Below are 26,944 nucleotides of genomic sequence, written 5' to 3' on the forward strand. Positions count from 1 at the left end.
TCCCACCAATGAATGTGCCAATCACATCTCAGAGTTGTTGTTCAATATTCCCATGCCTCATGATGATTTGTTCTGATGTATGCAAAGCCTCCTGCCCTCCTCAAAAAGTGTACTTAAGCTCTGCTTGAACCTCTCCTCAGGGCTCTGGGCCGCTCTCTCTTCCTGAGTGAGCCTTGAGCCTCAGTGCGCTGAATTAGGATCCTCTTCAATAAACTCACTCCTGCCCATTGCATGAAGCTGGTCTCTTGTGGTCTCTTTCTCCAAGGATTCGCCAGATCCTTACAGGACATAGCTGGTATCAGGGTATCTCAAGAAGCAAGGTGTTCTGCCCTTTTTATATGTCCTAGGCTTCCTTTGTTCTCTTGCCTTTGCCCCCTTATCTTTCTCCTTCCTGAGGATATGTCTAGGCCTCAAAATGCTTGATGGGATGGCCTAAAGTTGGGAAATAGGTGGGTTTAAGGGGAAAGGGCAGGATGGAGTACAAGGACACATTAAAAATCTTATAGCTCTCTGTAGGGAGGGGAAATTCCTGGGGCAGGTTACCTTGGCAACATGTTGGAGCAGGGGCAGTTTCCTGATAATATCCCTCAGGGGATAGTCTCCAACTTTCCAAATTCACTCAAAATTGGCTTCCTAAATTTAACCTGATTTGATTTACATATCTACACTTTCTGTTTAATACAGTAGGCCTACTGTTTGAGTGATAGTGAATTTCATCCAGATCAGAATCAAATAAGGACACAAAGACAGGTTTTTGTTTGCTCTGTTTTTGTAGATCAAACACTGGGGATCCACAACATGAAGGGGTGCATGCCTGTAATCCAAGCAACTGGAGAGGCTGAGGCAGGAGGACAGTGAGTAAAAAGCAAGTCTCAGCAATGGCAAGGCACTAAGAACCTCACTGAGATTGTAAGGATCCAGCGAAGCGTTGGAGGAAGAGACCACACAAGAGACTGACTTCATGCAATTGGCAAAGGGGATTTATTAATTCAGTATGCTGAGGTTCCAGGCTCACTCAGGAAGATAGTGCAGCACAGAGCCCAGAGCAGAGGTCAAGCAGAGCTTAAGTACACTTTTTGGAGAGGGCGAGGGGGGGGCTTTGCATACATCAGAACAAATCATCATGAGGCGCAGGAAAATTGAACAACAACTCTGAGACATTATTAGTACATTCAGTGGCATTAATAGGCTAGGCATGGGTGATTGGTAACTTCTAAGCGGGGTACATATTCAAACTGATTGGATTTGGGGCCTGGTTGCCTACGTGCTGAGCTACTCAGAGCCCTTAGCTATTAAACAACCAGAGGATCAGGAGGAACATTTACTGGGCAGTTCGCATATTGTCCTAACAGCTACAGGGATTATAGGTTCTAGGGGTACCAGTTTGGATATTGTCCTAACATCTACAGGGATTATAGGTTCTGGGGGTAGCAGAGGAATTTTAACAATACCTAGTCTTTCACTTTTTTACCCAAGTTCTGCAGCTTGGAAACTTTACAATGCCGGGTCTTTTACACTTTAACTCAGGCTTTGCAGCTTAGAATCAGCTTAGAAATTTTCCTTCACAAGATGACATGTTTAAATAAAATAGAAATAGGGCTGTGAATATGGTCTCAGTGGTCATGTGCCCCTGAGTTCAATTGTCATTAGAAAAAAAAAAAAACTGGAGATCAGATCCATGGGTATTATTCACTACAAAGTCCCAGGACCACAGATGAAGAGACTGAAGGATTAATAGAAACATAGATAGAGTCCTGGAGAAGGGTCTCAAATTCTTCTCTGATGGCTTTTCAAGTAACTGATATTACAATATTACAGGCATGCCTCACAGCCTTGGAATCAGAGTTTCCTCTCAATATTTAGATCTAGCCCAGACAGAAGTGCATTTATATAAAAATTAAGTATCACAATTACTTTAAAATTTTATTTAATATTTCTGTTCTCTGGCCTTATGAGAAAGAGCTTGAGACTTCAACTCATAAGTAATTCCCTGAGGCAGCTTTGTCCCTACTCTTCTACAAAAAAATGGGGCAAAAATAAAATTTCAAAGTTTCTAGTTTAATAAAATAAACAAGAGATGAACAGTGCCATGTCTCTAGATCTCTCAGTATTCCAGAACCTAGAGGATAAGGAATTAAAAATAAATTATTTGCAATTTTGCCTTGAGCATAATAATAGAATTATGATGTCTGTTTTTTCTTTGGTATGGGGTACTATTAGAATATTAGCACAAATCACAGGCATTATGTCTATATAGATTTTTTTTCTACAATTCAATACAGTTCATCAACAGAGTCAACTTCAAATTTAAATGAAGAATACTTTAATTATTATTTCCAGTGTCCAGCCCTAGCAGGAATCCAGGGGTCCTGAAGTATGAATGGCATTAGGTACTGAAGGATATGTGGCCTCAGCAAAAGAAGAGGAGACAGGATGACAGGCTGAAAGTTACAAGCAGCCTTCAGAAGGATCTGAGGCCCATAGAGGGGACTTTATTTTTATACCTTTTTTACAGGTATTTATTCATGTAGTTAAAATAGCATCAAAGCCCAAAACTTATTTCATTTACATAATTTTCAAGAGTTGCAATCTTTTCTGACATATATTAACTTCATAAGATATTGAACACATTGTTTAAAATATGTTCCTGTAACCTTTGCCAATCATGATTAAGCTTTTACATTTTCACTTCAATCACTAAGTACTAGACTATGCAACTTGACTACCTTTATCATGACCTATTATTAACTTTTAACTTTAAAGCATACCTATTATTATTGGTAAGCTTTTTTGCTTCTGAACTAAAGTCCTAGTAATACACACTTAAAAAGAGTGAAAGCCTATTACTTAAAAGCCTACTACTCTGAACTGACTTTAAAATATATCTATATAAAATTTTACGTTATTTTGTTTTTCCAAACTAATTTTCTTTTTTTCACATGACCTATTTAACTGCTTTTTGAAAAAGTTTCTTTGGCCCTTCATCAAATTATGAATTCTTATCTCCTTATAATTTTTAATTAAAGAGCAGGCTCTGCACTTCAACTCATTTGCTATTACTATTAACTATGTGTTTCCTATTTTCATCATGAATTCCTGTGTAGGGCAAAGAAGGCTCTGTTAGTAAAAGGAATGTATGTTGGATAGGTTGTGGCTTTAGAATGAGGGGCTTAGTGTAAATTGTTAAGCTTTTCTCAGGAACCTTGATTTGCAATCTTTTCCCTGTGAATATCTTAAGAAATAACAGTATTGTTTGTATTGTCAGAGATACTAAAATACATCTAAAGACATATCTTATTTGTATCCTTAATCTCATTCTGGGAATTTTCCTGCAATCTCAGGACACATGTACTTTTATTATTGACTGTTGTATGCCCTATTATCTATCTCATGAGTATCATAAACAAAACACTAAAAATTACCCATGGTGGTGCAGCCCTGCCACAGAATCCACCACACTGTGACCCAGTCAGACAGGAGGTGCAGGAACATCTTCACCACACTGTCTATAAGATACCAGGTATTTTCCACATAGAAACTAGCTGGTATCTTGTGATTGAATTGTGGCATCCAGTCAATAGTGAGTGGATTATTTATCTGTCATTGGATAACAAGTCATACTAAATGTATTCACTCACTGGACCCCTGAGCCAAACCTCAAGCCCTATTTTGTATTTTATTTTGATAAAAATTCTCACTGAGTTGCTTAACACCTCATCTTTGTTGAAGCCAAAATTGAACTCATTATCCTCCTGCTTCAGCCTTCTAAGATACTGGGATTACAGGAGTGCATCATTGCACCAGCTCTGTTCACATATTTAATGCCAGCATTCCCTCTTTGCCTTATCAACTGTTTCTTTTTTTCTATTGTTCATTTCAAATAAATGCAGTATTCTCCAAGAACTGGATGTCAGATTAAAGATTTTGGTTTCTCTTTGTGAGGATTTCACATGAGAGAAAAGCAGACAAGTGTAACTTGACAATTTTAAAACTAAGAACAATTTTTCTCTGCTCTTTGTCTTCCCAGGTACAGACACTTATCACAATATCTGATTTGAAATTCCTCCTTAAAAAATTTCTGGTGTGATGTGTCCTCATTCTAACCTCCTATATTGTCCGATTTGTGGGTTTCATAACTGCTTAACAAAAGGTTTGAACAGCCACCATGTCTAAATTCTTTTGGAGGGCCTAGTGAATATCATCCCCTGTGTCTTTTCCCTCTAGAGAGCAGTATAAACTATGAAGTGAAGGTACTCCAGGGAGTCTCTGATAGCCCTTAGGGTGGCAAGGATCTTTTAGTGATACAGGGCTAGGGCACTCTGAAAAACTGAGATAGAATGAAGACCACCCCCTTCAAATGCAGACTTTTTTTTTAATCAAGATATATGTTTCCAAACTTATCAATCAGAGTGGCAGGCAATGAGTTTATTAGAAGTGATGTGAAGGAGGAAAAGAAAAAAGTGTGTTCTCTCTAAAAAGATAATAGCATGGGTCTCTTGAACTTCAGTTTTTTTGAAGATCTAAAAAAAGATCGCAAAAAATCTTGACTTTGAACTGACAGTAGGATAACATAAAACTCTCAAGTATCCTCTGCCATGACAACTTTAGGTTAATTAGGCTCATGTTCACCATTTCTAATTGAATTATTAAGCACTAATTCCAGGAAACCCCTTTGAAATAAAAAATTTTATTTACATTCCAGTCCTCAGTGGGTCATGTTCTTCTCCTGTAGATCCTCAACACCACATAAAGATAAGTAAATAAATTAAAGGTATTGTGTCCATCTAAAAAAAAACTAACACCGGAAAACTGGGCACACAGGTGCAAGCCTATAATCCCAGCTGCCCAGGAGACAGAGGCAGTAGAGTGAGAAGTTCAAGGCAAACTTCAGCAACTGAGACCCTGCCCCAAAATAAAAAGGACTGGGGATGTAGTTCAGTAGCAGAGCATCCCTGAGTTCAATCCCTGCCACTGCAAAAAAGCAAAAGAAAGTACCAAAAAAAATAACACTTAGGATTTGCTCTCAGAAATTATTCCACAGATTTCAACAAAGTAAGGTACCCCAAACATTAGTTTCTGCTAGTTCCTCTTTTTTAAATCTTTATTTATTTATTTTTATGTGGTGCTAAGGATTGAACCTCGTGCCTCATATGTGAGGGAAACACTCTACCAATGAGCTACAGCACACTTCTCTGTGCTTCAATATTGTTATGTCTCAGGGAGGAAATAATTTAAATCACAATCTTCAAAGAAGCATATTTTATGTATAAAACTTTTTAAATATGGTAAAATAAATAATTAAATCACATGCAGAGAGTAAATGAGAAAAAGAAGTAATGAATAAAGAGAGGAAAGATCAATATATAAACAACAGAAAAAAGTAGAGAAAATAGAGAAAAAATAAACTAATTAAATGCTGGTTCTTGGGCTGGGGTATAACTCAGTAGTACGGTGTGTCTTTACCATGTGTAAGGCCCTGGCTTGATCCCAAGCACACACACACACATAAAAAATAAATAAAAAATTTAAAAAAATAAATAAATAAAACACTGGTTCTTTGAGAAGACAGAAAAAAAAAGTGGAAACCTCCAGTTAGGCTAATGAGGGAAAACAGAGAGAATATACATATTACTAATATCAGGAAAGAAAAGATGATATCACCACAGTTTGTAGAGTTATGAAAAGGACATATGCCAATAAATCCATCAACCTAAATAAAAACAACAAATTTCTAAAAAGATACCACCAAACTCACCTACAATAAAAACCTGAATTGAGTAGTCACAGGTTTATATTTAAGAGAATTGGTAGCTTGAAAATCTTCCCTTAAAATTTTTTTCAGATCCAGATAGCTTCACTGGAAAATTCCAACAAACATGTAGGGAAAAAAAATTATACCAATTCTATAAAAAAACTGAAAAGGAGGAAATACTTCCTAACATATTCTGAGGCCAACATTAACCTGCTATCAAAGCCAGACAATGACATTACAAGAGGTTGTGATACCTCTCATGAACACAGGTGCAAAATCCTATACAAAATTGTGGGGAGAGTGAGGGGTTGTAAAAAGGGATAGAACCCAGGGCTTCACACATGCTAAGATAATGCTCTAATATGGCTAGGCTAATGCCACATCCTCAGTCCTTTTTATTTTGATACAGGGTCTCACTTAGTTACCTATCGTAGCCTTGAACTTGTGAACCTCCTGCCTCAGAGTAGCTGGGGTTATAAGTGTATGTCACCACATCCAGTTCCCAAACAAAATTTAAATGAATTAAATACAATAATATATAAAATGAATAATACCTCATGACTAAATGAGATTCATGGTAATATTTCAAAGCTGGTTTGCCATTCAAAACATATTGCACATCATTATATTAGCAAACAAATAATAACAATCCAATACCCATTCTTCGTTCAAAAACAACAACAATAAAAACCTTAGGAATACAACAGTCTCATTCTGATAAAAAGAATCCACAAAATAAACCTATATTTAACAGCACACATAATTTTAAAAAGATTGAATGTTTTTCTTTTAATATAAGGAACAAGATAAGGATGACCACTCCCATCATTTCTATCCAACAATATACCAGAGATTCTGCTTACTTTAATAAGGCAAAAAAAAAAAAAAAATTGACATTCAAGTGAGAAAGGAAGAATTCAAGCTATATTTTTAAATGATGAGATTATCTATATAGGAAAATCCAATGAAATATACCCCCCAAAAAAAACTACTGCTAGAAGGTGAGTTTGGCAAAGCTGCATGATACAAGACCTAGATACAGAACTGAATTGTTCTGTTGGTAATGAAAAATTTTATATTGAATTTTTTAAACATGCTATAATAATATCAAAAATGTCAAATATTTAAGATAAATTTGAAAGGGATATGAAAGACTTCTACTTTAAAAAATTGCTGAGAGAAATTAAAGAAAATCTAAACAAATGGGAAGAAATAACATGTTCATTTGTTGGAAGACTCAATGATGTTAAGAAGTCAATTCTCTCCAAGTTGATTCATAGATCCAATATCTCAGAATCCCAGCAGGCTGTTTTGTATGAACAGGTAAGCTGATTATAAACTTCCAATGCATATGCAAAGGACCCAGAACAGTCCAAAGAACTTTGCAAAAAAAAAAAAAATTATAAGACAAACACTATTACAAAGATAAAGTAATTCAGACAATGTGGTACTGATATAAAGATAAACAAGTAGATCATGGTACAAAATAGAGGCCAAAATAGATCCATGTACACAGAAAACTTCCTTTGTCAATAGTACAAAGGCAATTCAGCAAAGAGACAATGTTCATTTTTAACAAATGTTGCTTGAAAACTAAAAACCCATATATAATAACTGATGAATTTTTACTCCTGCCTTGTACCACATACAGAAATTAACTCAAAATGGGTCATATTCCTAAGTGTAAAACCTAAATCAATAAACCTCCTCAAGGAAACAGGAGCTAACTTCTGTGACTTGGGGTTAGGCAAAGAGTTCTTATATATGATACCAAAAGTGCATTAAAGAACAATTAGTAAATTGAATTTCATCAAAATTAAAAACATCTGTTTTTTGAAAGAGACTGCTAGGGGAATGTAAAACATGTCAGACTGGGACAAAATATCATAAATCTGATAAAGAATTTGTATCCAGTATATAAAAAGAACTTTTAAAACAATAAATAAGAAAACCAAATACCCCAATAAATAATAGCATACAAGATTTGATACTTTACCAAAGAATGGCAAATAAGCACGTGAAAATATGCTCAACATCATCATCAGCCAATAGGAAAATACAAATTAATATGACAATGAGGGGCTGGGGTTGTGACTCAGTGGCACAGCACTTGCCTTGCACATATGAGGCACTCAGTTCAATCTTCAAGACTGCATAAAAATAAATTTAAAAAATAAAGGTATTGTGTACATCTGCAACTAAAAAAATATTTTAAAAATCACAATGAGGTAATACTATGTATCTATTAGAGGAATAAAATTTAAAAAGACTACCACAGTAAGTATTTAAGATGGAGACTTGGGGCAACTGATTCTTCACTCACTGCTGGTAGGAATGTAAAAGGAAATGACAACTTGAAAACAGTTTTGCAGTTTTAAAAATTAAAAATACCCTACCACATCGTCTATTTATATCACTTCTGGGTATTTTCCAAAGAGAAAAGCGAGCATAAATCCACACAAAGATCTGTAATACAGTTGTTCAGATATATTTAGTTCTAAGAGCCAAAAGCTGGAAACACCCAAATGGCTGTCAATGTTGAACAGATACATGCATACAATGGAATACTTTGAGCACTCAAAAGAATAAACAACTGGTATAATCAGAAACAGAGACAAATCTCAAAATAATTACACTGAGTGAAAGAGCCAAAAAAAAAAAGAGTACATGTGATATAATTTAATTTACATAACACACTAGAATAAGTAAACTAACCTATAGTGACAGCAGATCAGTAGGTTGCCTGGAGAAAGGGACAGAGGACCATGAGGAGAGAAAAACATAGAAATTTGGGGTGGTGATGGATCTTTTCATTCTCCTCATTGTTATGATGGTTTCTTGGGTGTAAATATGTGTCAAAAGTGATTAAATCATACACTTTAAACATGAAGTTTATTGGATGTCAATTATATCTCAATAAAACTCTTTAAAAAGAGCTACCTGAATTATATATCAATTTTACATTGTCCCTTTTCTGTTAGCATACCGAAAATTTTCACTGTAGCAAACTTACTCATGTAACTGCTTCAAATACACCTTTTCCTTTGACATTTACTCTATATAAACACGACTGTAAAAGTAAATTACTGGATTATGGATGTGGCTCAAGTGGTAACGTGCATGCGTGCGGTGCTGGCTTTGATCCTCAGGACCACATAAAAATGAAATAAAGATGTTGTATTAACCAAAACCTATAAAATAAATATTAAAAAATTTTCTCCCTCCCTCCCTCCCTCTTTCTTTCTCTTTCTCTCTCTCTCTCTCTCTCTCTCTCTCTCTCTCTCTCTCTCTCTCTCTCTCTCTCTTTCTCTCTCTCTCTTAAAAAAAAAAAAACCTAAATTACTATTGGATAGAAAAGTTAACAAATTAATCTCCCTGAATTGCACAGTTGTCTGTTTACTGGCTTCAAATGAAGTCTGAATGTTTAGCTAAACTCTCAGTACTGAAGGCTCAGTCACTGAATACTGAAAACACTGTGTTGGAAAGCAGCCCTGAAGCAATTCATTAATTCAAATAAATGTTTACTGCACATGTGCTCTCCGTATATTATGGTTAAAAGGGCTGGATTTTATGCAGAATGGACAGTACCAAATTACAAAGTTATTCCATGTCTTTTTTGGAATAATTTGTAATGTTTAGCAACACTTAAATCACATAATGAAAGAAGAGCAATGGAAGCAGACCACAGATGGCCAAGAACAGTGACTCTACTAATTAAAGGTTAAAATAATAAATTTCAATAACATGACTGAAGAACTGTATACTAACAGCTTAGAATTCCAAAATGACAAGTATCTCTCATATCTTAAGTGAACTCAGAACAAAGATTAAAAATTACTTCCACAAACAGCAAGTATGGAGTCTGCCAGCTCTAAGTAGTCATTCTGGCTTAGAAATATAAAAAGATATGAAAAGACAGACCCCAAATTATTATTTTTTTAAATACCAATGACAAATAGAAAGTTTTAAGTAAATTCTCTAACAGTTGGTATCAAAAATAATATTCTGTAACAGCATATTCTTCATTACTGAACTCAGCTAACTGGACCAAGAATGGAAATTACTATATTTTATAGAAGATACAAGCTTAATTATTCACCACAAATAGAACCATCCATAGGTCTGCCATAATATACAAGACCTTTTACAGCATAGCAAGGGCAGCCATTTTAAAACCTTACACTATCTTTTTCCCTTGCAATGATACTGCCCTTTAAGGTTGTTTATCTAAAAGAACCCAACATCTCCTTCATTTGTGTACAATGAAATGATGCATTTTCTTCTGTCATGTATAACTGATTATAACTAATGAATAATTTTAAAAAATAACCCAGGAACTCATGCCAGGTACCCAAAAAAATCTATAAAAATCACTTGTTAGTGGTAACTGTGGATGGTATGTGCTTCAGATTCCCTTAAAAATTTACTCTTCTTCTAAATTTGTTCAGATTCTTCAAAACTGTAATGTTTTGTGTTCTCAAAGGTATAATTTTGCTAAACAATGAGCTTTTAATGAATTTTGACTGACATGATTTCTCTACATGTCTTTCAAACACATCATACCCAAATTCATATCTACATTAAACATTACTAATCCTAAGTGTTCAGTAACCATGGAATCTAGACATGAGTTCTGCAAGCACAATATCCAAGTATTCTTATCTTCACTGAGAAGTAATATGCACTAAACAAAAGATGAAGAAGACAACCATAGTATTCAGTTATTGCATCTTCTATTTATTGATTTTTTGTAGTTTTACAAATGAAAATGGTTTGCTTTAGGTAAATTGGTAAAAAAACAAGCAAAGACATTTAACCACTTATAATTAAAATTATGAAACATTACATCTCATCTCTGATACTGATTGTAATTAATATTGTGAAATAACAATACAGCTTAAGTTCCACTGAAGCTAAGAGCCAAATTGTGGTTCCTCGACACCTCCACTGTCAATTACTGCCCTCCTGTAGCATTTTAATTTGAAAAAAACCACTGTATCTTACAGTAATTTAAAAAGCTGAGATGCTATAACTTAATTTGAATTCTTATAAATGTCAATTACAACTTGCTAAAAGACACTGCTGCATCTGAAAATTTTTTGGCAAAAAAAGTAAATTTTAAAAGGCTCACATATACTGCAGGGAATAGAAAGATTTGAGACAATAAACATAATTGTTTAAAACACATTGGTAGGCTGGGGTTGTGGCTCAGCAATAGAGCACTCACGCAGCACATGAGAGGCCCTGGGTTCAGTCCTCAGCACCATATAAAAATAAATAAAGGTATTGTGTCCAACTACAACTACAAAAAGAAATAAATATTTTAAAAATTGGTCTTCAATATTCCAGGGTTCTACATGCATGGATTTGACCAACTGCAGATAAAAAATATTTGGGAAAAAAAATGCTTTTGTTCTGAACATGTACAGACTTTTTGGAGGGTCATTATTCTCTAAATAATAAAACATCACAATTATTTACACCATATTTATACTATATTAGATATTATAAATAATCTAGAGATGATAGAGAGTACTTGGAACAATGGGTATAATTTACATGCAAATATTATATCATTTTATATAAGAGAGTTTAGCATCTGCAGATTTTGGTGTCCAAGGAGGGTTCTGAAGCCAATTTCCCACATACACCAAGGGACAAACAAATATGCAACTGACTATGATATTGTGTTATATGATAGGGTGGTAGGACAAAAATATTTAGCCTCTAAGTTAATAATACTATATTTTTGCCTTAATTTTTAAAAGAAACAAACAGCCTCTCCCAAGTAGGAGAGTAATATTACTAATTTATATAAACACAATTATGATTTTATGAAATTAAAATAATAAAAATTATGGCATACTTAAGCTAAAAATAATTTGGCTTTACTGAATATGGAGTGAAGACAGAATTAGAAGCACAGTCATCTTAAAATTAAAGAGTAAAAATATCAAAGTTGAATTCCATTCTAGACTGGCATTCCAATAACTATTAAGAGATAAGAATCAAGAGTCAGATTTCAAGATGCCAAAATATGAAATCAGTAATCATTTTATTTTTGAATAAAAAATGGAACTACATTAACTTCTGCTACTTAGAATACACAATCTTGACATCAACTGAATTCTTACTTTTAAGGTGAACTTTCAGTCCTTTCCATTCACAAATAAGACCTGATTTATTAAGTTCCCTGATTTGTATCTCTAGAGTAGATCACAGCACATTCTCATAGTACAATATATATTGTTCCAAGTGTTTTATAAACATCTTTTGTGAGAATTTACAGAAGTGATCTGAAATCACTTCCAAGATTTCATCCTATAACTCAGTTATTCTTAAAAAAAAATAGAGTTTCTCTGCCTTATTACTTTCATTTCCCTATTTATCAAAAGTCTGATTCTAATCTGCCCGTCACACACACACAAAATCACTGGCAGGATTATCAACAGATAATTACTGGCATTAAATTCTAGGCAGGGCAAAAAAGCACAATTTGGTTACTTAGACATGAAAATTACAGGTCCACACCACAACTGAACTTTCATAAAAGTCTTTTAGCCAATAAGAATAAATCTCACGACTTATCAATCACTTAGCTCTACATGGGGCTCCTTAATCTATATTTCTTGATCAAATGATCCATCCCGTGCCTGCTATGCATGGCCACCTATATGCATTCATTCACAGATGTGCCAAGTACAGTAATGCTAGGCTCTGGAAGTCATAGCAAAGAAAATAGCTAGTTCCTAGAGAGGCTTCTATTAGTGAATAGAGTAAAGTGAATAGTCACAGGAACATAATATCTGGACAAGCACGTCCCAACTAAGCTGGTCTAAAAGTGAACTCGGTTTACTTCATGCATTCTAGTCTACTCACTTGTGAACCTTGATCTTGCACAGAAATGCTAGCATCACAGGCTACTCAGGCCACAAACTTCTGACGTATTCTCAACCTTTTGCTTCAAATCTTAATAACTGCCCAAGCCAGATTGAATTAAAAAAAAAAAAAAAAAAAAAAAAAAAAAGATGGCTCTGCTCCACAATGCTTCCCAAATTCTGGGAATGCTAGTGATGATAGCAAGGAGTTCCCAGTAAAGCTTCTGCCTTAGCAGAAGGCAATAAAATCAAGCCTACAAGTAATCTTGGGGGCTGGGGTTGTGGCTCAGTGATAGAGAACATGTCTAGCATATGTAAGCCACCAGGTTTGATTCTCAAAACCACATAAAAATAAACAAAATAAAGTTCATCAACAACTAAAAAATATATATATATTAAAAAAAAAAGAGTGCTCTTGGGATTTTAAAAAGCACAGCTGGGAGGAGACCCTCTTTTCTCCCTCTTGTTGGAGAGCCTGAGGATGACCCCTGCTCTGTCACTTTTAACCCCAAGGGCCTAAAATCTTGCTGGCTTCTGTGGCATTTCATTCCTTTGAAACTTTCTTCAGAAATCTTTCTTCTTTAGTAATCTTCCTTTTAACTTATGATGGTTGATTGCAGCCAAGCATCCAGATTTGCATGTTCAAAAATTTCCAGTCTGTGTATTCACCTCAACCATCAGTACACTAGCTCAGGTCCTCATTGGCACTTATCTGAACTAGTCAAACATCCCCACAATTCTCTTAGTTCTAGTCCTCACAACCACCATCTGTGATACAATAACAGGAAAAACCATGTTCCCCACACACACTCAAACTCATCAATAGCTCTGCATTATTAAAGAAAGATCTAAAATCTTTAATAGGACTCACCCCACTCTCTATACACAATCTTCTCTCCAGCCAAACAGCTGTTCCTCCTTGACTCACATTTTAGCTCTGACTACCCAGAACTGCTTGGCTTTGGGCTGGATCTCAGAAATCCTCACCCACCACACTGAATTAATTAGTAAGTAGGAAGTTCCCATTCTTGAAAACCTGAAGAAATCAAAGAAAAGTGGCTTTCTTCAGGTTTGTTCCTGTGTATCAAAGTCATCACAATGATATCTACATTTCATTACATCGATATCCATAAATATTGCTGTTACAGATAACTGGTGCCAATGTACACAACACACACAGCAGCAAGTATCTGAACGGAAGAATCAAAGATTATAACAAAAGGTTCTGATCATCCATGCATCTCTGCAGACAGAGCACAAGCACTGACTTGCTGTGGGGATTTCTCACCCAGACAGTGCCCCTTATCCTCCACTGGCACCACAACCCTCTGTAGAAATCCGTAGCCTGGCACATGACCTCTTGTTTCTAAAGGACAGGACCATGTCCCCAACATTCCTGGATCTCCAAGCCCAGTAAAGTCCTCAGAATACATTAGACACCTATAAATATTTACAGAATAATATGTGCATTCTGAATAAGCAGAACACTCAAAGTCATTTTCTGATTTTAAAGAGGGCACTAGATATCAGGTTTGAAATCTTGGGCTTCTCCAATTAATTTCATGAAAATATTTGAAAACACATTATTTTTAATATCTCTAACCCATTGTGTAGTTAATGAAATGACCATTATTTCTATAGAAAAAATTTAATGGGGGATTTGAGAAATAAAATTTTAGGTTTTTTAACTTATAGAAAATTTCAGGGAAACTGCATAAGGAGACAAAAAAACTGGTAAATTAGACTCCAATAAAAAATCTACATGCTTCATAAGAAGTGAAAAGACTATAGAATAAGAAAAATTTTATACTTCACATATCTGATAAGAGTACATTTGTGTATGTCCAAAATACATAAGAACTATTACAACTGAACAAGAAAAGAACAGCTCAATTTTAAAATGGGCAAAGGATCTGAATAGTCATTTGTCTAAGAAAGATAAACAATGGCAAACAATTACATGAAAATATTCAATTTCATTAGTTATCAGGGAAATCCAAATCAAAACCACAATGAGATGCCACTTCATACCCATTAGGATGACTACTATGGAAAAATACCATGGCAAAGTGTTGGAAAGTATATGGAGAAATGGAATCTTCAAACATTGCTGATGGGGATGTAAAATGGTAGAGTCACTTTATAAAACAGTCTGGCAGAGTTACTTATGGCCAGTAAATTTCACTCCTCAGTATCTACTCAAAAGAAAACATAAGTCAACTCAAAAACAAAAATATTCACAGCAGCATGATCATAAGAACCATAAAGTGCAATCACCCAAATATCCATCAAATAATAAATGGATAAACAAACTGCAGTGTATCCATATAACAGAACACTATTTAGCAATAAAAAAGAAATAAAGTTCTGTTATATGCTACCTCAAAAACAGGCTAAGAAGCCAGACACAAAGGGCCATATATTGAATGATTACATTTATATAACAAGTCCAGAACAAGTAAATCCAAAAAAAGAGAAAGGAGATTCATAGCTACATGGAGCAAGAGTGAATGGAATGTGATGACTAAAGGGTATGGGTCTTCTTTGGAGGTGATAAAAGTGTTTCAGAATTAGACAGAAGGATAGGCACACAACTATGTGAATATACTAAAACTCAGTGAATTGCACATTTCAGGAGTGACCTTGATGATAATGTGAATTATATATCAATAAAGCTGTTATTTTTTAAAATGGCTACACAAAGTCATATAGTAACACCTCTTCTGGTGAATCACTCTGCCTGTGACAGAATAATCTGTCATAAAAACATACAATCTGTTAAAATGAGGAAATAATCTATGTTCCTACCAATAAATCTCTATTGCAACCAATCATAAAACCATATATAAAGTAAAAAGAGCAAAGAACAAAATAGAGTGCAATTCACAATTAGCTGGCAGGTTACAGAATGAAACTAACCAAGGACTATAAAAAGAAAAATGTTTATTAAGACTATCCAGTTCTTATCAATTACATGGATATAAACAAGTCAAAATCCTGTATACTCATAAAAAAAAAATCTGGCAGCTTCTTTATTGGCACATAGCAAGGAAAAACAAGCATTCTCTCCTATAACCAAATTAACATCCCACAGAAGGTCTGTTTGTACTTGGCAGCATGAACTTTTCATTTCAGAGTGCTGCTAAATTAAACAAGCCTATGTTGTATTGAACACAATGAGCCAGACACCCTGGCATGCTCCTAGACTTCATTAGTTGATGCTGAGGAACATTAAAAATAAAAAGGATAGTATGAATTAGGGCAAGGGTGGCAAGAGAATAGAGTTATTGTCAGTCTTTTCAACATTTCCATTATCTAGAATACAACAATGAAAACAGTCTAACAACTTTCTTTTTTTTTTTTTCTTTTTTAGTGGAACTGAGGATTGAATGAAACATGGATGTACTATAAAGGGGCTAAACCCCCAGACCTTTTTATTTTAATACATGGTCTCACTAAGTTGCTGAAGCTGGCCTTATACTATTGATCTTCCTGTTGCAGCCTCTGAAGTCCAATACAATTTTCTAAGATTCTACCAATACGCTTCTCTGTATGCATTACCCTTCTCTGTATGCATAAGAAAGCACTGGAACTTAGATAGAGAAATCTGAATTCAAGTGATAATTTTTTGTTTGTTTGTTTTTATTTTTTTAAACCTGCTAGCTACATACCCAAGGACAAATTTCACAATTTTACTGAGTCCTTGTTGTTTTGAGAACAAAATGAAGTAAAAATGCACACAAAAAGCACAGTGCAATGCTCAATCCAAGCCCACCACAAAAATCCTCACTGTTCACAACTCTGCACAGCAAATACTCATTTCAGAACTTATACCAGAGTAGGAGTGATTAATACTGGCAATCCTTCTAACTTGTAAACATCTAAAAATCTATGAAGATTTAATACTGAATGAATAATCTTCCTCCTCCATTCCCCTCCCACATAGGTTTTTTAAAAGCTATCAATAAAGTCTCTAAAAATATTAAATCACAGCATGACACAAAGCATTCATTCACCTAAATGGTATTTAAAAGTACTGAACTGAGAGAAAAACATGGAGAGGAACACTCTATTAAAAAGAAATGCCTATTTTGCAGTGCAATAATTGGTAATCTTTCCATAGAGATTGATGCAATATGATTATAATTTCCAAGTGTCAGTAATCTGTTTTTAAGGTAAAAGAAAAAAGAAGTGGGATAGTTTCAACCACCAAGAAAAGATGTGAGAAGATATTTTTTCTCATTGACAGCAATTAATATTTGAGTGATGGCTGCTAGAATGTTCAGACTGAAAAACTTTGTTATATTAGAACAGACTGAAATATATCTAAAACAAAACACAGGGGGTTTAACATATACAAACACAATCTGCACCTAAGTGTCCTCTCTAAACAAACCAAAGAAGGAAAAGCTTGCGTGAAATTCCAATTGCACTGCTATAGATAAGGTGTGGGGAGGGGGATAGTGGTTTTCAGCCATATTCCCATGCTGGATATCCAATTAAAGACAGCATCTAGACTCTGTAGTAATAGACTTCCTCTGCCTAGCTCCACACAAATTTGCATTATGTCACACACTGGACAAAACTTTCAGGGTTAGCAGGAAAAAAATTTCTCAGGGGGATAGGATGTTCAGAACATTGGGAGTTTCACTAAGCTCTGAAATCATTATGGACCTTGTGCCCCAAAGCTATTGTTATTCCCTCCTCTTTCTAAAACTCCACTCATAAGACTTTGAGTTAACAGTGCCCCTTGGGGAGATCTGGTCAGTTGCAGAGTCCACAGAAGGAAACTCTAAGTGGCTCTCATCTACACTGTACACCAGCACTTGGCATCTCTCCTCCCACTGCAGCTCAGTACTACCACCTTGATTGCAAAGCTGTTTTATCTCAAAGAGTACAAAGTCTCAAATTCTTCACAGGAAGACTAAACTTCTCTGTCTACCCAACTTTCCAATCAAATGATCACTTACTATGCCAGTCTAAATTAAGCTTTATGCCTAATATAGAAAGAAACTATTTCAAATGCACAAAATCCAACCCATGTAATATGTAATGAAGTCTTTTTTTTTTGATAGTTGTAGAAGAACATAATTAATTGATTGATTGATTGATTTTTGTGCTGAGGATCAAACCCAATGCTTCACACATGCCAGGAAGGCACTCTACCACTGAGCCACAAACCAAGAACTGTAATAAAGTCTTAATATCTATTTAAATGTAGTATAAAAATTTTAACAAATGCAGCTAACAGGAGAAATAAAGGATAAAGCCTTCATTTTAATTACAACTTCTATTTAATCCCTCACTTTTCAGGAATATTTTTAGTAGGCATTAGGGCACAAATTAAAGAAATGAACTCATCAGTATAATAAAAGGCACTGTATAAACAAATTCCTCTACTGCCACAGAAAAGAGATTCAAGAACCTCAAACTTCAAGATTTTAGGAAACAAATAAGATTACATCATTAGCCACAATAAGATCCCAGAAGAAAAACCTCAGAAAAAACTCATTAATCTTGCCCAATAATGAAGACTCAATAATTTCAAGTCTGCCTTGATTTAATTTTGGACTATGTATTAAGAAATAATGGCTCAAAAAATAAAATACTTGGGAATCAACCTAACAAAAGAGGTGAAAGATTTATACAATGAAAACTACAGAACCCTAAAAAGAGAAGTAGAAGAAGATCTTAGAAGATGGAAAAATATACCCTGTTCATGGATAGGCAGAACTAACATTATCAAAATGGCGATATTACCAAAAGTTCTCTATAGGTTTAATGCAATGCCAATCAAAATCCCAATGGCATTTCTTGTAGAAATAGATAAAGCAATCATGAAATTCATATGGAAAAATAAAAGACCCAGAATAGCAAAAGCAATTTTAAGCAGGAAGTGTGAATCAGGCGGTATAGCGATACCAGATTTCAAACTATATTACAGAGCAATAGTGACAAAAACAGCATGGTACTGGTACCAAAACAGGCGAGTGGACCAATGGTATAGAATAGAGGACACAGAGACTAATCCACAAAGTTACAACTATCTTATATTTGATAAAGGGGATAAAAGCATACAATGGAGGAAGAATAGCATCTTCAACAAATGGTGCTGAAAAAACTGGAAATTCATATGCAAAAAAATGAAACTGAATCCCTTCCTCTCGCCATGCACAAAAGTTAACTCTAAATGGATCAAGGAGCTTGATATCAAATCAGAGACTCTGCGTCTGATAGAAGAAAAAGTTGGCTCCGATCTACATATTGTGGGGTCGGGCTCCAAATTCCTTAATAGGACACCCATAGCACAAGAGTTAATAACAAGAATCAACAAATGGGACTTACTTAAACTAAAAAGTTTTTTCTCAGCAAGAGAAACAATAAAAGAGGTAAATAGGGAGCCTACACCCTGGGAACAAATTTTTACTCCTCACACTTCAGATAGAGCCCTAATATCCAGAGTATACAAAGAACTCAAAAAATTAGACAATAAGATAACAAATAACCCAATCAACAAATGGGCCAAGGATCTGAACAGACACTTCTCAGAGGAGGACATACAATCAATCAACAAGTACATGAAAAAATGCTCACCATCTCCAGCAGTCAGAGAAATGCAAATCAAAACCACCCTAAGATACCATCTCACTCCAGTAAGATTGGCAGCCACTATGAAGTCAAACAACAACAAGTGCTGGCGAGGATGTGGAGAAAAGGGTACTCTTGTACATTGCTGGTGGGACTGCAAATTGGTGCGGCCAATTTGGAAAACAGTTTGGAGATTCCTGGGAAAGCTGGGAATGGAACCACCATTTGACCCTGCTATTGCCCTTCTCAGACTATTCCCTGAAGACCTTAAAAGAGCATGCTACAGGGATGCTGCCATATCTATGTTCATAGCAGCACAATTCACAATAGCTAGACTGTGGAACCAACCCAGATGCCCTTCAATAGATGAATGGATAAAAAAAAATGTGGCATCTTTACACAATGGAGTACTATGCAGCAATAAAAAATGACAAAATCATAGAATTTGCAGGGAAATGGATGGCACTAGAGCAGATTATGCTGAGTGAAGCTAGTCAATCCCTAAAAAACAAATACCAAATGTCTTCTTTGATATAATGAGAGCAACTATGAACAGAGCAAGGAGAAAGAGCAGGAAGAAAAGACTAACATTTAACAGAGTCATGAGATGGGAGGGAAAGGGAGAGAAAAGAGAAATTGCATGGAAATGCAGGGAGACCCTCATAGCTATACAAAATTACATATAAGAGGTTGTGAGGGGAATGGGAAAATAAACAAGGAGAGTAATGAATTACAGTAGATGGGGTAGAGAGAGAAGAAGGGAGGGGAGGGGAGGGGGGATAGTACGGGATAGGAAATGTAGCAGAATACAACAATTACTAATTGGGCATTATGTAAAATTGTGGATGTATAACCGACGTGATTCTGCAAACTGCATTTGGGGTAAAATTTGGAGTTCATAACCCACTTCAATCTAATGTATGAAATATGATATGTCAAGAGCTTTGTAATGTTGTGAACAACCAATAAAAAAAAAGAAAAAAAAAAAGAAATAATGGCTAGGGGCTAGTGTTATGGCTTGTTGTACAGTGCTTGCCTTGCACATGCAGGGCTGTGGGTTCAATACTAAGCATCACATATAAATCAATAAAGGTATTGTGTCCAACTAAAACTAAAAAATGAATATTAAAAAAAACAATTGCTAGGCAAATTAAAGTGCAAATAAAAATTGCTAGGATTATTTGATTTTAAGATTTTCACATGAAAAATTACTTCTGCAATAATACTAATTAAAACTAGTTACATTTATTCTTTAGAATCCTGTATTCCAATAGAAATAAACTATACAAAATACAGAATAAAACACTGGTTAAATCTATTATATCATTATTTTTTCCATCTCTCTGTTTACTTTGGCTGTGCAAAACTGGTTTAGGAGTCAGAAAAACTTCACAGACAGGTCTCAGAAAAAGACTTATTCATTCTACTCAAATACTGGCAATCTAATTCCCTGCTTTTATTTTTAAAAAAATGTAAACCATACAATTATATTTACTTTATTTGTGGGGTGGGCATTTACTTTATCCTTATTTTCAAACAACATATTGTGAAAAATATTGCCATGCCTATACTGGGATACATAAACAGATCTTAAACAAAATCCAGCAGCATACCTAGTTTAAATACTTACTCTGCCCATAATGAAAAAAAAGATTTATAATACATGGCTTATGTGATTTAAAAATTGACTAGAATGTAGTACAAATCAAATTTTGAAACATAGTACCATCAAATGAAATAGTAGCAAGTGCCATAGAGTTAATCACATCTAAATTAAATGAAACTATGTTAGTCTTCTCTAAATTAAAATGTATGGGTATTGAATTTCACATCTTTAACCTAATAATAAATACATATCAACCACTGGGAGATTGAGGCTTAGGCAGGAGGATCCTAAGTTCATGGCCAGCCTTAGGAACCTAGTGAGGCCCTAAGCAACTTAGCAAGGCCCTATCTCAAAATAAAAAATTAATATACAAAAGGGCTGGAGATGTGCTTCTGTGGTAAAGTGCCCCTAGATTTAATCCCCAGTACCAAAAAAATTAATCAAAAAAGTAAATAATGATTTGGGTGTCTGTGGAAGCCCACGAGGTAGGTAGGTACTCAGTGATGAATAAAATCTGGTGAATAAATCACCAGTTTGACCATATGGTCCCAACCTTGGGGTACTCTGTAGAAAATGTTAATTGAAGTGAAAACAAAAGCCCCCTCAGGAAAGGCAATCAAGATGTACTTTATATATAGAATACAGTTTAATGTTTTTTTATTAAGCCAAAGAATAAACAGTAGGTCAATGACAAAGTTGTGAATCTGCTTCATGTGAGGCCATCCTTATATGTAACTCTTATTTGATTGAAATAAAATCTAAAGCAAATATAAAATTAAAAATCATATTTACATCAGGACATGATAAAATCTTTTGGACAGAAGAGATACACATAGGTTTAATACACATAGGTTTACACATGAACACACAATCACATAGTTTACATGACTCAAAAACACTATATTATCAACAAATTATGGAAATAATATTCTGTATGCTATTCAGCCATTGGTATCCATGTTTGAAAATTGTTAAAAAATTTATTTTGAAAGTTACTTTAGGCTTCTCTTCAGTGAATAAAACACAAAAATACTGTTCTTTGCAGAGGAAAACATTCTGTATTAAAAACAATTATAGCTTATTAAGTTTTCAATTTTTTTTAATATTTACTTTTTATGTGGACACAATGTCTTTATTTTATTTTAATGTGGTGCTGAGGATTGAACCCAGTGCCTCATACATGCCAGGCTAGTACACTACCACTTGAGCCACATCCCAAACCTCAAGTTTTCAAATATTAATATTGATTTAAAATCAAGGCAAAAGACACAAGAAAAAACAACTCAATATATTTAAATATTTGCATCACATTTATGCCTAAGAATATCTGACACATAAGAGTCACAAGTATGTAAATAAGGAGAGAATTCTCTGTTAATAAGAATATTGAATGAAAGAAATCTTTGAATAACACAAGGTTTCCTTCAATAGTTGAATACAGTGGAACACACCTGTTATCCCAGAAACTCAGGAGACTGAGGCAGGAGGATCACAAGTTCAAGGACAGCCTCAGCAACTTAGCGAGGCCCTGTCTCAAAATAATAAAATAAAATATAAATAAAAGGTTCTGGGAATCTAATTTACTGGTGAGGTGCCCCTGGGTTAAATCCCCAATACCAACTAAAAACATGTTATCTCAAAAATGTACTTTTTCTTACCTATTAGATTAGCAAAGATTAAAAAGATTAACAAAACTTGGTATGAGCAAGGGTTTTGAAAATAAGATTCCCATGGTCATTGAAGGGGATAGTTTTTACAGATAACAGCTTAGCCATAGTTATCAATATTTAAAACATATATAATATTTGACCTGGAAGTTATACCTCTAAAAAGATAAATGAATAAGTATACTATCATCAACATACCATTATTCACAAGAAAGAAAAACAAGTAACAATGTAAATGGTTATCAAAGGAGTAGATAGATAAAGTATGATGCCTCTAAATGATGAAAAACTAGGCAGCAAAGGGCTGGGGTTGTAGCTCAGTGGTAGAGCACTGGCCTGGCACCTGTGAATAACAGGGATTGATCTCAGCACTGCATATATAAATAAAGATCTACTGACAAATAAAAAAAAATAATTAAAAAAAATAAAACTAGGCAGCCAGTTAATTGATCACCCATGATTATGCACATCAGTTTCAACTCACAATTAGAGATATATAAAACATATTAAAAATGACCACATAACTTCATATAGAGAGAAAAATGCTATTTATTGAGTCTTTTATACTGCTATTTATTTAAAGTCTTCTGTATACTTTTATATCCATCAATAAGTTTCCAAACATGAGTTAATGGTGGCCATTTCTTTGTGAAGGAATTGAGGGCTTACTATTTTTATTATGTTGTTTTTATGGGTAGAAATTTTTCTAATTATTATAATAAAAAATCACAACAAACTTTTAAGATAAAGAAGTGCCTCTATATCACCAGAATTACTTTAAGTCTTATCAACCTCCAATTTAAGAGGAAAAAATTCATTGAATGTTGCTAGATATAACACAGGATCTCCTTCTCAGAACCACACTTTAAAATGACAAGATACTAGAAATTAAAATATTAGAGTCTAAGAGATAGGGAACGACAAACATCATTATTCAGACAGCTCACATTATTGGCATCCACCTTACCACCCACAGGTTCTATGAACTGAAACACTCCTAAAAAAATATCCCTTTACAACTTAAAGAAGCAGAATAAATAATAATAATAAATAAAGAATTTTTAAGATGTAAAATCATTAAACACTTATCACAGTGAAAATATTTAATTATTTTCCTGTCTTACATTCTTTCTAGCACTTGAAAAAAAAAAGTTTGTAGAAGTTAAATAGATTTTAGATGTATACATTTAATCTGATGTTTATTTCTTTTAGATTATTGTTTTTCTGGGACTAGACAAAATAGTTCAAAAGTACTCATGGAAAAATAAGCAAGCAAGAATTCCCAGGAATATGAAAAGCAACAAGGGGAAACTAATTTTAAAAGATGTTAAAACTTCTATAAAACCAATAATGTGATGCTGGTGTATGAAGAAAAAAGACTAATAGAATACAAACCGCAGAGATACCCCAATACATCCAAAAGTTAACAATACCATAAGAGTATTCAAAGAAGGGCTCTAATATCAACAGGTGAAAATACCAGGCACACAGAAAAAGATAAAGTTGAACCTATGCATCATTCTCAACACCAGAAAAAATCCTAGTTTGAACATTTAAATATAAAAGTGATACCATAAAAGTACTTAAAGAAACCATGGGCAAATTCTAAAAATCTTGGAGGCCTTTCAGTGACTTAAAATCCAGATACCTGGACTGGAGCTGTAGCTCAGTGGTAGAGTGCTTGCCTAGCACTTGTGAGGCACTGGGTTCAATCCTCAGCACCACATAGAAATAAAGAAAAATTTTAAAAAAATATCAAGATACCATAATGAGTAATATAAACTGTAGAATTCAAAGAAAAAAAATGTAAGGCTTCTGTATCTCAAAATATGTGAAGGTAAATAATAAATAAGTGAAAATTTGGGGAAAACCCACAATTCATATCACACAGGGCTAATCTCTACAATTTATAAATTTCTAGAAATTGATAAGGGGAAAAAAGCAATTTGAAACAAAAATGTGAAAAAACACATGAATAGAGAATTTACAGGAAAAGAAGTAAAACTAGTTTTTAAGCATAGGAGCTCAACCTCATTAATAGTGATAGCAATGTACATTAAAACAACTCTATATTGATAATTCTCATCCATCAAACTGTTAGCAAATTCAAGGGTTGTAAAGGCACAGTACATTGGAAAGGCCCCAGAAAAACAGGAACTCTCTCATATACTTCAATCTGCCCTCCTGTATCTGTGGTATTCAAACTGGATTTGAAAAATTTTAAAAAATTATCATGCAGAACACATACTAACTTTTTTCCTTGCCATTAGTCCATAAATAATACAGTGTAACAACTATTTACATGGCATTAATATTGTATTAGGTCTTTTAAGCAATCTAAAGATGATTTAAAAGTATGCAGATGTACATAGGTTATATGCAAATACTTTGCTTTTTATATAATAGACTTAAGAATCCTTGAATCTCAGTATCCACAAAGGGGTCCTCAAACCAATCCTTCAAGGATAAGGAGGAGCGACTGTACTTTTGGGAGTTTAAAATGGCGCAACACTTAAGAAAGGAAGTATTTAACAAGCCATAAATGTCCTGCCCACTGGCACAGTGATCCCACTTTTAGGAATGCATCCCACAGATGTACCTGCATATGTAAAATGATATATATACAAGCTGTTTCACCACAGTATGGTTTTTGATAAACCTAGAGAAGACCCAAATACCCACAAGGGTGGCTGGTTAAGTAAACAAGGCACTTAATAGATGCTGTTTAAACACAGATTTTTTTTAAAAGTGTTTTCTATAAACAAAGATTATATTCTTTCTAAATAAATACTAATAGGAAAAGATCTCAAGAGCATATAAAGAAAAAGCCATGGGACAGAATTAGTTACATATTATGCTACAGTTTATATAAAAAGAATATAGTACACTGGCATTTCTCCAACTATAAAAGGAAACAATTGACATCTATGGGAAATAAATTAAAGGAGGTTATCCAAGAAAGAGGGGTGAAGGGGGGGAGGGGCAAAGCAGACACCTATAGATAGGACTTAAAAACAAGCTTTAAATAGATTTTTATAGAGATTTTTTGCTCTGAAATTAGATGCTGAAAAGCAATCTTGGTGTGCTTATTACAAAAAATATGCTTTTTCCCCCTTCAATCAAGTTAAAGGATATGATAATCTGTTTTAAAAAAGCTATTTGAAGGAGTAAGAAATTAGGAAAGCAGCAGGATCCCAAGTTTGAGACTGCTTCAACAGCTTCAGAATATCTCTTTTCAAGAAGGGAAAAAAGGGTTATAACTCAGTGGTAGAGCGCCTATGGGTTCAATCCAATCCCTGTAAGTAACCCAGGCCCTAAGTGATGACATGAATGTATATTCTATGCAACTCAGACATACTATTATACACACTGCTGTCACTGCCCAACTCTTTTCTAACATCAAACTTCTAAAATGATTCTAGTGTTGTCAACATTTCTAATTTGAATTCCCATCAAACACAGAAAAGATTTTGTGACAGGAAACAACTTTGCCTCCCAAGATTCTAGAATAATTGACAAGACCATGTCTATGTTATATGTCAGACACTTCAGGAAAAAAAAAAATTCCTAGAAAAAAGTTGTTTGTCACCCCTTTCTTGTTAAAATTAAGTAGATAATGGATATGTTCTTAATAGTATTCTCAAAGAGTCAGAAATGTCCTTAAGAAAAATTTTTAGTTATCAAAGAGTTTGGGGGACACCTTGGGGCATTTAGTATTTGGGAGCCAGGATCTAGGCTTCACACAATGCTTGGGTGGGATGGATCTGTATCATCAAGATTCATCATGGTCAAAAGAATTTTGATCTTAAAATGGTTTAATCAATCCCACTTTAAGTGAGCATTTCTTTAAAACATAAAATTTAAAAATTAAAAAAAAATTTTTTAAAAAGACATAATAATTAAAGCTTTTATAGGAAACCCCACAGCTTGCCTCTAATTATGTAAGACAAAGTAGTAAGGGATGATTCAGCAGAATAAGGAAACTGTCTGAAAATTAGTGCTCGTTTCTTTACACTACACATTAAGGCAACATAAATTTAATAATGAGTATGCATAGAGTAGTATATATGCTAACAGTATAAGATAGCAGATAAATTTCACCTTAATGAATCCAAAAATTTCAATCTTGTTAATACTTTACTCTTATTACTAGCAATTGAAGGAACACATTACTGTTCCTTTAAGTAGTAGTACCTCAAAGCACAAGACACAAAGGATGTCCTGTGACATAGTGGGTAAAGGGATCCATGGAAGGGCCATAGTATGATCTGTGGGTAGACTGAGACACCCTGTAATTTACCTTGACATGTCATCCCTACTTCAATCTAGCCTTTCCTTTTTATTAGCTTAAATAAAGTTATCCCATCACTAAGTGTTTTCTCCCTAGTTTCCATCTTCATCTCCCTCTTTGATTTTTTTGTTTGAACTAGATCCTAATAACACTCAAACTTCT

The 26,944-nt window shown here is 34.3% G+C and overlaps 2 protein-coding genes across 2 annotated transcripts in view; one reads left to right on the forward strand and one right to left on the reverse strand.

The window, feature by feature from the left end:
- Nucleotides 1-26,944, forward strand: part of LOC144371896 (mitotic checkpoint serine/threonine-protein kinase BUB1-like) — a 551,680-nt gene that overhangs the window by 326,862 nt on the left and 197,874 nt on the right. The gene's annotated exons all lie outside the window — the stretch shown is intronic.
- The window catches only part of LOC144372124 (uncharacterized), a 77,418-nt gene that overhangs the window by 49,480 nt on the left and 994 nt on the right, over nt 1-26,944 (reverse strand). The gene's annotated exons all lie outside the window — the stretch shown is intronic.

Source organism: Ictidomys tridecemlineatus, chromosome Y (assembly GCF_052094955.1).
Source record: "Ictidomys tridecemlineatus isolate mIctTri1 chromosome Y, mIctTri1.hap1, whole genome shotgun sequence".
NCBI classification, from domain to species: Eukaryota; Metazoa; Chordata; class Mammalia; order Rodentia; family Sciuridae; genus Ictidomys; species Ictidomys tridecemlineatus.